Source organism: Salvelinus sp. IW2-2015, linkage group LG4p (genome assembly GCF_002910315.2).
Source record: "Salvelinus sp. IW2-2015 linkage group LG4p, ASM291031v2, whole genome shotgun sequence".
Taxonomy (NCBI): Eukaryota; Metazoa; Chordata; class Actinopteri; order Salmoniformes; family Salmonidae; genus Salvelinus; species Salvelinus sp. IW2-2015.
The window spans coordinates 28,255,344-28,265,233 of NC_036841.1; the positions used below are offsets into that span (position 1 = coordinate 28,255,344).

The following is a 9,890-nucleotide window of genomic DNA, read 5'->3' on the forward strand; positions in this document are numbered from 1 at the left end:
GGGCTTCAGCTGCTGTTACCACGAACACTACAATGATGTCACCACTCAACATCTGGCCTGTAGCCCCTCAGGACAGGTCTGGTACAGATAGCGTCTCCAGGTTGGGTATGTAAGGGCCCGGGAAACCACAAACATCCAAACTTTGTTATTCCATGTTGTTAGAATTTGCGTGCTTAATTACTTACTCTGGGTAAAGAAATTTAGACGCAAACACAATATTTGGGCCTGTTTTTAATCATGGATGCCGACACTGGGCAGCCCACCCATACACCGCCTTGTTAAAGCATGGCAGACGATTTGTTTCTGTCGTTTATGAACACAAAACTCACCCAAATGTCTGCATCTCTCACAGCACGATGCCAAACGCCCACCACGCTCCCCCTCTGTAAAAGACAGATCCCAAACAACAGTACTATTGCTGACTGCCAGGTTCCACAGTGCCCACCCACCACCTGTAAGTACAAGGTCAGAAATCAGAACTAATAAGATTTCTGTAGCTGTGTGTATGGTTACCGTAAATGTAAAGAACATGATCGTTAGGTCACAATGGAAACACACGACCCCAGAACATTGACTGTCCTGTCTAAGGTCAGGTCCCAGGACCAGTAATGCCAGCTGGCAGTTGGTGTCATAAGGAATGAGTGTGAGAGAGGAAACTGGTACCATTTTGATCGCGAGGTGTTCCATGGCCAGGTGATGTGAAAAGCCAGCGTGATGGTGAGCAGCGCTCTAGTAAGCTCAGGTCAGGGTCCAGCTGTCTCTGTGGTCTGAAGGAAGCCGCCAACGCAACAGGCTGCTGGGAGCAAACCAAAACGCAACAGCCGACTCTGGGAGAACAAACACAGCGACGCTGAGCGAGATCAACACAGGACGCTGAGGAAAACAACACAGTACTATCGCAGCATCAGGACTCTGGGGAGAACAACAATAAACACAAGAATTCATGTTGTGTATGTATGTTATATTCCTTATGGAGACTGACATAAAAGAAATGCCAGAGCTCCCAGATGCCGTAGATTATCACACAGTATTTGTTCGTATTTGCCGTTCATGGGCAGGATGGTCATTTTCATTGGGTCTCAGGCCTGAAAAAGTTTAAGAACTCCCAAATGTAGGCCAAAGCGCTAGCCATTTGAGCATGTGACCTTTGAGAAACGTTACCACCATCAAGTGAATAGAGCAGTTACGCACCTCCAGGTACTTCCACATGACATTTCACCCTCTATAGATACGATTGGATTGGAGTCCGAACCTAATAGGTCCTAGATTCACTATCCAAACCTCTAGATACCCTCAACACCAGAAGAGGGTTGATAGCGCAGAGCCAAACTGCCGTGGTAGCCTAAGCCCCACCCAAGCTCAAAGTCCCTCGGAAGTCCGGTAAAGATCTGAATGAGCCTAGCCTAGAAACCGCTCACGGCTAGCTAATGTCCCTAACCTCTCAATCTGATCTATCTTTATGCCTTGAATGCTGAGGCCTAATCCACGCAGATCAACCCAAAAAAAAGCGCTGATATGACGTCTCCCCTCGGTTCTACCCACCGCCGTAGATAACCTCAGACCCCTCACAAAAGCGTTCAGCGCACTCTTTGCAGGGCCCTGATCTAAGGCGTGAGCTCCAAGCCAGATCCACCTAACTAAGCCCGTAGAGCCTCTTGGTACGACTCTCGGTTGGTAATAACTATAGGTTTTTCGGTCGAGATCTTTTTATTAGGCTCTATGAGCCCGATAGCCTGCTACCCAATACATCAGCAATCAACCAAACTCATTTGGTGAACTCTGCGTGGTTAAGGCGCAATAGGCCTACGGTACGCCTGTCAACCTCGCTTGGACTGACTAAAATGATAGGTAGAAACCAGCGTTACCCTCCTTTGTGCATCGGGCTGGTACGCTAGCCCCTACATAACCCGCTGGCTGCGGATCCAGCCTAGCACGTAAGCGTACCGTCTTTGGCTAGCTGGTTGGTAGCCTAGCCTAGCGTAGCCCTCTTTGTCGAATGATGCTTCAGGTGGCTAGCCTAGCCTCAGCGTACCCTCTATTGGGATTCTGCGTGGTACCTAGCCTAGCGTTCCCTCTTTGGTGATCTGGTGGCTAGCCCTAGCGTACCTCTTTGGTGACTCTGGCGTGGTAGCCTAGCGTACCCTCTTTGGTGATTCTGGTGTAGCGCAGCCGTAGCCTCTTTGGCGCATATCCGGTGTAAGCCCTAGCGTAGCCGCTTTGGTGATATGGTGGTAAGCTCCTCAGGCCCTCTTCTGCTCCTCATGCGCTTCCTCTTCTCCCCAGCTCTCTGCCCTCTCCGCTCCTCAGGCCTCCTCTCTCCCCAGCCTCTCAGCTGCTCTCTTGTTCTCCTCCAGCCTCTCGTGTCTCCTTCAGGCCCTCTCCGCTCTCTTCAGGCCTCTCTCGTCCCCAGCCTCTCAGCGCCTCCCGCTCCTCAGGCGCCCTCTCGTCTCGTCCCAGCCTCCTTCAGGGCTCTCTCCCCCCAAGCCTCTCAGGGCCCCTCTCTCTCCCCAGCCTCTCAGGGCCCTCAATCTCTCCCCAGCCTCTCTGCCTCCTCAGGGCCCTCTCCCCTCCCAGGCCCCTCTCTTCTCCCCAAGGCCTCTCAAGGCCCGCCCTCTCTCCCCAGCCTCTCTGCTCCTCAGGCACCTTCTCCTCTCCAGCCTCTCCGCTCGCTCCAGGGGCCCTCTACTCCTTCCCCCAGCCTCTCCGCCTCCTCAGGCCCCTGACCTCGGCCCACATTCCTCACTCGCTCCCCAAAACTTCACTGCTGTCCTACCTTATCTGTGACTGAAAACCAGACTGTGGCCCTTCTCCTCTCCATAGGATACCTGAGATGTAACAATAACCTGTTCTGACTTTATGTAAACATCCTGCCCTCAGATTTCCATACCCTCAGTTCTAATATGATATCATGAATAAGGATATTTGATACTTCATGTTTAGAAGTTAGTACCAATCAGTAGTATGTATGTATGTATGTACAGTAGTACATAGAAGTCTACACATCTTTGAGTACCTAATAGCTTACAGACTCACTTCAAACTGTAACCTGAAAAGTAGAATACAGACCATTTCTCACAAACCCATTGAGGTGAGCCAGTGAGTCAGAAGTTCTTGTTCATGTAGACTTAGTCTCCGCATGCCAGGTAGTCCGAAGTCCTAGTTCATGTAGACAGACCGCATGCCAGGTAGTCAGAAGTCCTTGGTCATTGTAGACAGACGCGCATGCCAGGTAGTCAGAAGTCCTAGTTTCATGTAGAAGACATGATCCGCATGCCAGGTAGTCAGAAGTCCTTTGGTCATGTAGACAGAACCGCATGCCAGTTGTAGTCAGAAGTCCTTGCATGTAGACAGAACGCATGCCAGGTAGTCAGAAGTCCTTGTTCATGTAGACAGATATAAGCATGCCAGGTAGTTCAGGAGTCCTCTAGTTCATGTATAGACAGACCGCATGCCAGGTAGTCAGGAGTCCTCTTGGTCATTGAAGACAGCGCATGCCAGGTAGCAGGAAGCTCTTTGTTCATAGTAGGACAGTACCGCAATGCCCAGGCTCAAAGGGCCAGACAAGACTTTAGGTACACACCGGGCATGATGCAGAACACACACACTGATGAAATAGGTCACACTATGTGTAACGGATGTGAAATGGCTAGCTAGTTAGCGGTGGTGCGCGCTAGCAGCCTTTCAGTCGGTGACGTCACTCGCTCTGAAACCTTGAAGTAGTGGTTCCCTTGCTCTGCAAGGACCGCGGCTTTTGTGGAGCGATGGGTAACGACGCTTCGTGGGTGACTGTTGTTGATGTGTGCAGAGGGTCCCTGGTTCGTGCCCGGGTCGGGGCAAGGGGACGGACGTAAAGTTATACTGTTACATGTGTACTGAACCTGTTTTAAACGTGTACTGTATAATTATTTACATACAATTACATGGAGGGTATAGGCTCATTCCCAATTCTCCCATTTCAGGTGAGCAACTCACTTGAGAGTCGGGTGGTTGAATTGTTCAAGGAGGCTGTCATGCCATCCAGTCACAAGTCCTTGTTCATGTAGACCTGGGCTTCAGTGAAGGSCTGTGGCTTCCTCTCACATACACTAACTCAACTCACAATACCTATACTCACAGGCTATGCCTGCTGCAAGCATGATTGGAGCCCCCTCCCTCACTGACTGAGTGACTGACACACACGGAAACCAACCCATTAACTGAGAGCCATAACTGGATCTGATTTATTGAATGTGTTGCTTAGTTACAGACCAACAGTATCATCACTCCATATACAACTACAGTATTCTTAATTTTTTTACAGTTCATATTCAAATACATCCGTTTTAAATGGTTTACTTACAAAACACTTGATGTACATTTTCAATGTCAGTGCGATGTTATTTTTTACAAAAAACCCCCCCCCGGTAATTTCATTAAATACATATTTTTCCGATCCATCAAAAGGAAGAGGTGAAAAACAACTTAATTAGTAGACGACACTACCGGTCAACGGGTCATACCATGCTGCCACAGAGGGAGGGGTGTTCACTGTTCAGGTAAKAAATTAACCCTGGTTCTTCACAGGATTGAACTGCTCCTACGAGTGTTTTAAAAGAAGAGTGTTTTAAAAGAAGACGAGGTCAGCCTGGAATCAAAACAACATTTATCTGACTCAATCTGAAGTGAACCAACCGTGGAATGAGGTCACAGGCCGTCTCTGTGCTTGCTGCTGGTACAAGACAGCTGAAGATGTGGTACAAGCCTGGTATAGATCGTGTTTTGTCCCAAACTGCACCCTATTCCCTACACAGTGCACTACTTTTGCCAGAGCCCTATGGCACCCTATTCCCTACACAGTGCACTACTTTTGACCAGAGCCCTACGGGCCCTAGTTAAAAGCAGTGCACGATATAAGGAATTACATTAGGGCATATGGTTCCATTTCAGACACAGACCCATATTTCCCGTCTCGCTTAAATCAGTCTCTAAAACAGGGTGCATGTAGCCCAGCAGCACAAGGTACGTTCAGAGAGTCACTGCATCTCTACAAACCAAGTCCAAAAAAAGGGCACTACATAGGGTATAAGGTGCCATTTGTAGAAAGCATCTTTGTTTGACAGGATACACAGTTCAGATATCCACACGAACACAGTATGAAGCAAGGCAATGGGAAGGCGATTCTAAGTGCTGTCACAGTATGAAGCAAGGGAATGGGAAGGCGATTCTAAGTGCTGTCACAGTATGAAGCAAGGCAATGGGAAGGCGATTCTAAGTGCTGTGCTAGTATAAACATAGGAACATGGGCCTGTTCTGATCGCCACAAAACAGTTTCCTTTGAGTGAAGTGCTGTATTTTAAAAAGTTGGGACAACATTCTCTCTCTCTCGCTCTACAATATTCAATAGTTAGACATCGTTTTACAGTGAGGGGTGGGGAGAAATATAAAATGAAAAAAATACAAAAGAACATTCAGTAATGCAATTTTTTGCATTAGACTCACAAACATTTTCTGACAAGGAAAAATAACGTTTAATTTAAAAATGACAAACACTTCAATCCAGTGAATCAATGAGGATCAGCCCCCCCCCCCTCAAACAGAGCAGCAACAACAGTTGGAGTTAGGGGATTTAAATCACATTCTCTTGAATGATTCTGTCAGCTGGGATACAACTTCATTATAAGAGAGACTCTTTTACAACTAAAATCATAAATTAAATTAAAACCATCAAAACATTCAGTTGTGAGAAACAGACATCTGTTTACAGCGGGTGATCTGAAAAGATGGTCGTTCGACACGAGCTGCTACTAAAACCCAYAGCTGACGTGAAAATGTGGGTTTTGACATTCGTATGACAGTGCTAGGAARACCATATGACAACGCATCTTTTGAGTCGTGTTTTACCACAGATGATTATTATCTAGCAGCTGATGGTAATGGTAAAAACATAGGATTGTTTAGAGAACAGAGTGGTGAGGACACTAGCTCAACAATCGCATGGACATTTGACGGAAGCCATCAGAAATACCACCCTATTCCTTGAATAGAGTTTCAAGAAAAGTATTTACACCCCTCGACTTTGTCTACATTTTGTGTTACAACCTGATTTTAAAATGTATATTGTTTGTCACTGGCCTACACACAATACCCCATATAATATCAAAAGAAAAATTATGATTTTAGAAATGGTTACAAATGAATTAAAAATGAAAAGCTGAGATGTCTTGAGGTSAATARGTATTCAACCCCTTTGTTACGGCAAGTCTTCATAAGTTTAGGAGTAAAAATGTGCTTAACAAGTCACATAATACTTTTTTTATGACTACCTCATCTCTGTACTGCACACATACAGATAATTGTAAGGTCCCTCAGTCGAGCTGTGAATTTCAAGTATAGATTCAACCACAAAGACCAGGGAGGTTTTCCAACGCCTTGTAAAGAAGGACACCTATTGGTAGATGGGTAAAAATAAAAAGCAGACATTGAATTTCCTTTTGAGCATGGYGAAGTTATTAATTACACTTTGGATGGTGTATCAATACACCCAGTCACTACAAAGATACAGACGTCCTTCCTAACTCAGTTGCCGGAGAGGAAGGAAACCGTTCAGGGATTTCACCATGAGGCCAATGGTGACTTTAAAACAGTTACAGAGTTTAATGACTGTGATGGGAGAAAACTGAGGATGGATCAACAACATTGTAGTTACTCCACAATACTAACCTAATTGACAGAGTGAAAAGAAGGAAGCCTATACAGAATACAAATATTTCAAAACATGCATCCTGTTTGCAACAAGGTACTAATGTAAAACTGCAAAAAATGTGGCAAAGAAATTAAATGTATGTCCTGAATACAAAGCATTATGTTTGGGGCAAATCCAATACAACACATCACTGAGTACCACTCTTTATATTTTCAAGCATGGTGGTAGCTGCATCATGTTATGGGTATGCTTGTCATCGGCAAGGACCAAGGAGTTTTTAGGATAAAAAGAAATGGAACAGAACTAAGCACAGGCTAAATCCTAGAGGAAAACCTGGTTCAGTCTGCTTTCCACCAGACACTGGGAGATGAATTCACCTTTCAGCAGGACAATAACCTAAAACACAAATACACTGGAGTTGCTTACCAAGATGACATTGAATGCTCCTGACTGGACTAAGTCGTTGTGACAAAAAAACAAATCGGCTTGAAAATCTATGGCAAGACTTGAAAATGGCTGTCTTGCGATGCTCAACAACCAGCTCTTAGAGCAGGTGTGTCAAACTCATTCCACGGAGGGTCGAATGTCTGCGTGTTTTCGTTTTTTCCTTTCAATTAAGACCTAGACAACCAGGTGAGGGGAGTTCCTTACTGGAGACCTGGACAAACCAGGGTGGAGGGGAGTTGCTTACTGAGACTAGACAACCAGGTGAGGAGAGTTCCTTACTGAGACTATAGGACACCAGGTGAGGAGAGTTTCTTGCTGAGACTAGACAACCAGGTGGGAGGAGAGTTCTTACTTGGAGACCTAGACAACCAGGGTGAGGGGGAATTCCTTACTGGGAGACTAGACACCCGGTGAGGAGAGTTCCTTATGAGACCTAGACAACAGGTGAGAGAGTTCCTTACTGAGAGACCTAGAAACCAGGTGAGGGGAGTTCTTTACTGAGACCTAGACAACCAGGTGAGGAGAGTTCCTTACTGAGAACCCAGACAACCAGGTGAGGAGAGTTCCTTACTGAGACCTAGACAACCAGGTGAGGGGAGTTCCTTAACTGAGACTAGACAACAGGTGAGGGAGTTCCTTACTGACAGACACCGGTGAGGGGGTTCCTACTTGAGACCTAGACAACCAGGTGAGGAGAGTTCTTACTGAGACTAGAAACCAGTGAGGGGAGTTTCCTACTGAGACTAGACACCAGGTGAGGGGAGTTCCTTACTGAGACTGGAGACAACCAGGTGAGGGGAGTTCTTAAATGGAGGACCTTAGACGAACCAGGTGAGGAGAGTTCTTACTGAGACCTAGACAACCAGGTGAGGGGAGTTCCTTACTGAGACTAGACAACCAGGTGAGGAGAGTTCCTTAGAGACCTAGACAACCAGGTGAGGAGAGTTCCTTATGAGACCTGAGCAACCGGTGAGGGAGTTCCTTCTGAGACTAGACACCGCGGTGAGGAGAGTTCCTTACTGAGACCTCGACACCAGGGTGAAGGGAGTTCGCTTACTGAGGACGTTAGACCAACACAGGTGAGGAAGAGTTCCTTCTGAGACCTAGAAACCAGGTGAGGAGAGTTCCTTAATGAGACCTAGACAACCAGTGAGGGAAGTGCCTTACTGAGACCTAGACACCAGGTGAGGGGAGTCTGATGAACTGACAACCAGGTGAGGGGAGTTGTTACTGAGACACTAGACAACCAGGTGAGGAGAGTTCCTTACTGGAGACCTAGACAACTAGGTGAGAGAGTTTCCTTACTGAGACCTAGACAACCATGGTGAGGGGAGTTCCTTAATGTGAGACTTAGACAACAGGTGAGGGAGTTGTTTACTGAGACCTAGACAACCAGGTGAGGAGAGTTCTTACTGAGACCTATGACAAACAGGTGAGGAGAGTTCCTTACTGAGAGCTAGACAACCAGGTGAGGAGAGTTCTTACTGACCTAGACAACCAGGTGAGGGGAGTTCTTACTGAGGACCTAGACAACGCAGGTGAAGGGAGTTCCTTACTGAGACCTAGACATACCAGGTGAGGAGAGTTCCTTATGGAGACTAGACAGACCAGGTGAGGGGAGTTCTTACTGAGACCTAGACAACCAGGTGAGGGGAGTTCCTTACTGAGACCTAGACAACCAGGTGAGGGAGAGTTCATACTGAGACCTTCGACACCAGGTGAGGGAAGTTCTTTACTGAAGACACTAGTACAAGCAGGTGAGGAGATGTTCCTTTATGAGACTTAGACAACCAGGTGAGGGGAGTTCCTTACTGAGACCTAGACAACCAGGTGAGGGGAGTTCCTTACTGAGACCTAGACAACCAGTGAGGAGATGTTCCTTACTGAGACCTAGACAACCGGTGAGGAGAGTTCCTTACTGAGACCTAGACAACCAGGTGAGGGAGTTCTCTTACCTGAGAGGAGACAACACAGGTGAGGGGAGTTCTTACTGAGACCTAGACAACAAGGGTGAGGGGAGTTCCTTCTGAGACTAGACAACCAGGTTGAGGGGAGTTCCTTACTGAGACTAGACAACCAGGTGAGGAGAGTTCTTACTGAGACCTAGACAACAGGTGAGGGAGTTCTTACTGAGACCTAGACAACCAGGTGAGGGGAGTTCCTTACTGAGACTAGACAACCAGGTGAGGAGAGTTCCTTTTGGAGCCTAGACAACCAGGTGAGGAGAGTTCTTACTAAGACCTAGACAACCAGGTGAGGGGAGTTCCTTACTGAGACCTAGACAACCAGGTGAGGGGAGTGTTTCCTTTACTAATTAGTGACCTTCATTCATCAATCAAGAACAATGGAGGAGCGAATCCCGCAAGACACTCAGCCCTCGGTGGAATGAGTTTGACACGAGACTTACCCAGAAAGACTCAACTGTAACTGCTGCCAAAGATGGTTCTAACATGTATCGACTGACTCAGGGGTGTGAATACTTATGTAAATTAGATATTTCTGTATTTCATTTTCAATAAATTTGCAAACATTTCAGATTTTTTCCTCCCTCACTTTGTCATTATGGGGTATTGTGTGTAGATGGGTGAGAGGGGAGAAACAAAGTCTGTAACACAACAAAATGTGGAATAAGTCAAGGGGTATGAATACTTTGTGAATGCACTCTTCAGTAGTGCACTATTTCTGACCAGAACCCTATGGGCCCTGGTCAAAAGTAGTGCATTAGGGAATAGAGTGTCATGTGGCCCTATTCATTTACAGT

The 9,890-nt window shown here is 46.6% G+C and overlaps 1 long non-coding RNA gene across 1 annotated transcript in view; it reads right to left on the bottom strand.

Annotated features, from left to right (window-relative positions):
* LOC139024499 (uncharacterized) overlaps window positions 1-7,329 on the bottom strand; it is a 240,855-nt gene extending 233,526 nt beyond the window's left edge. The window contains exon 1 of the long non-coding RNA XR_011475823.1: window positions 4,821-7,329. This is a non-coding gene — a long non-coding RNA (uncharacterized lncRNA). The remainder of the gene's footprint in view (window positions 1-4,820) is intronic.
* Window positions 7,330-9,890: the final 2,561 nt, after the last annotated feature.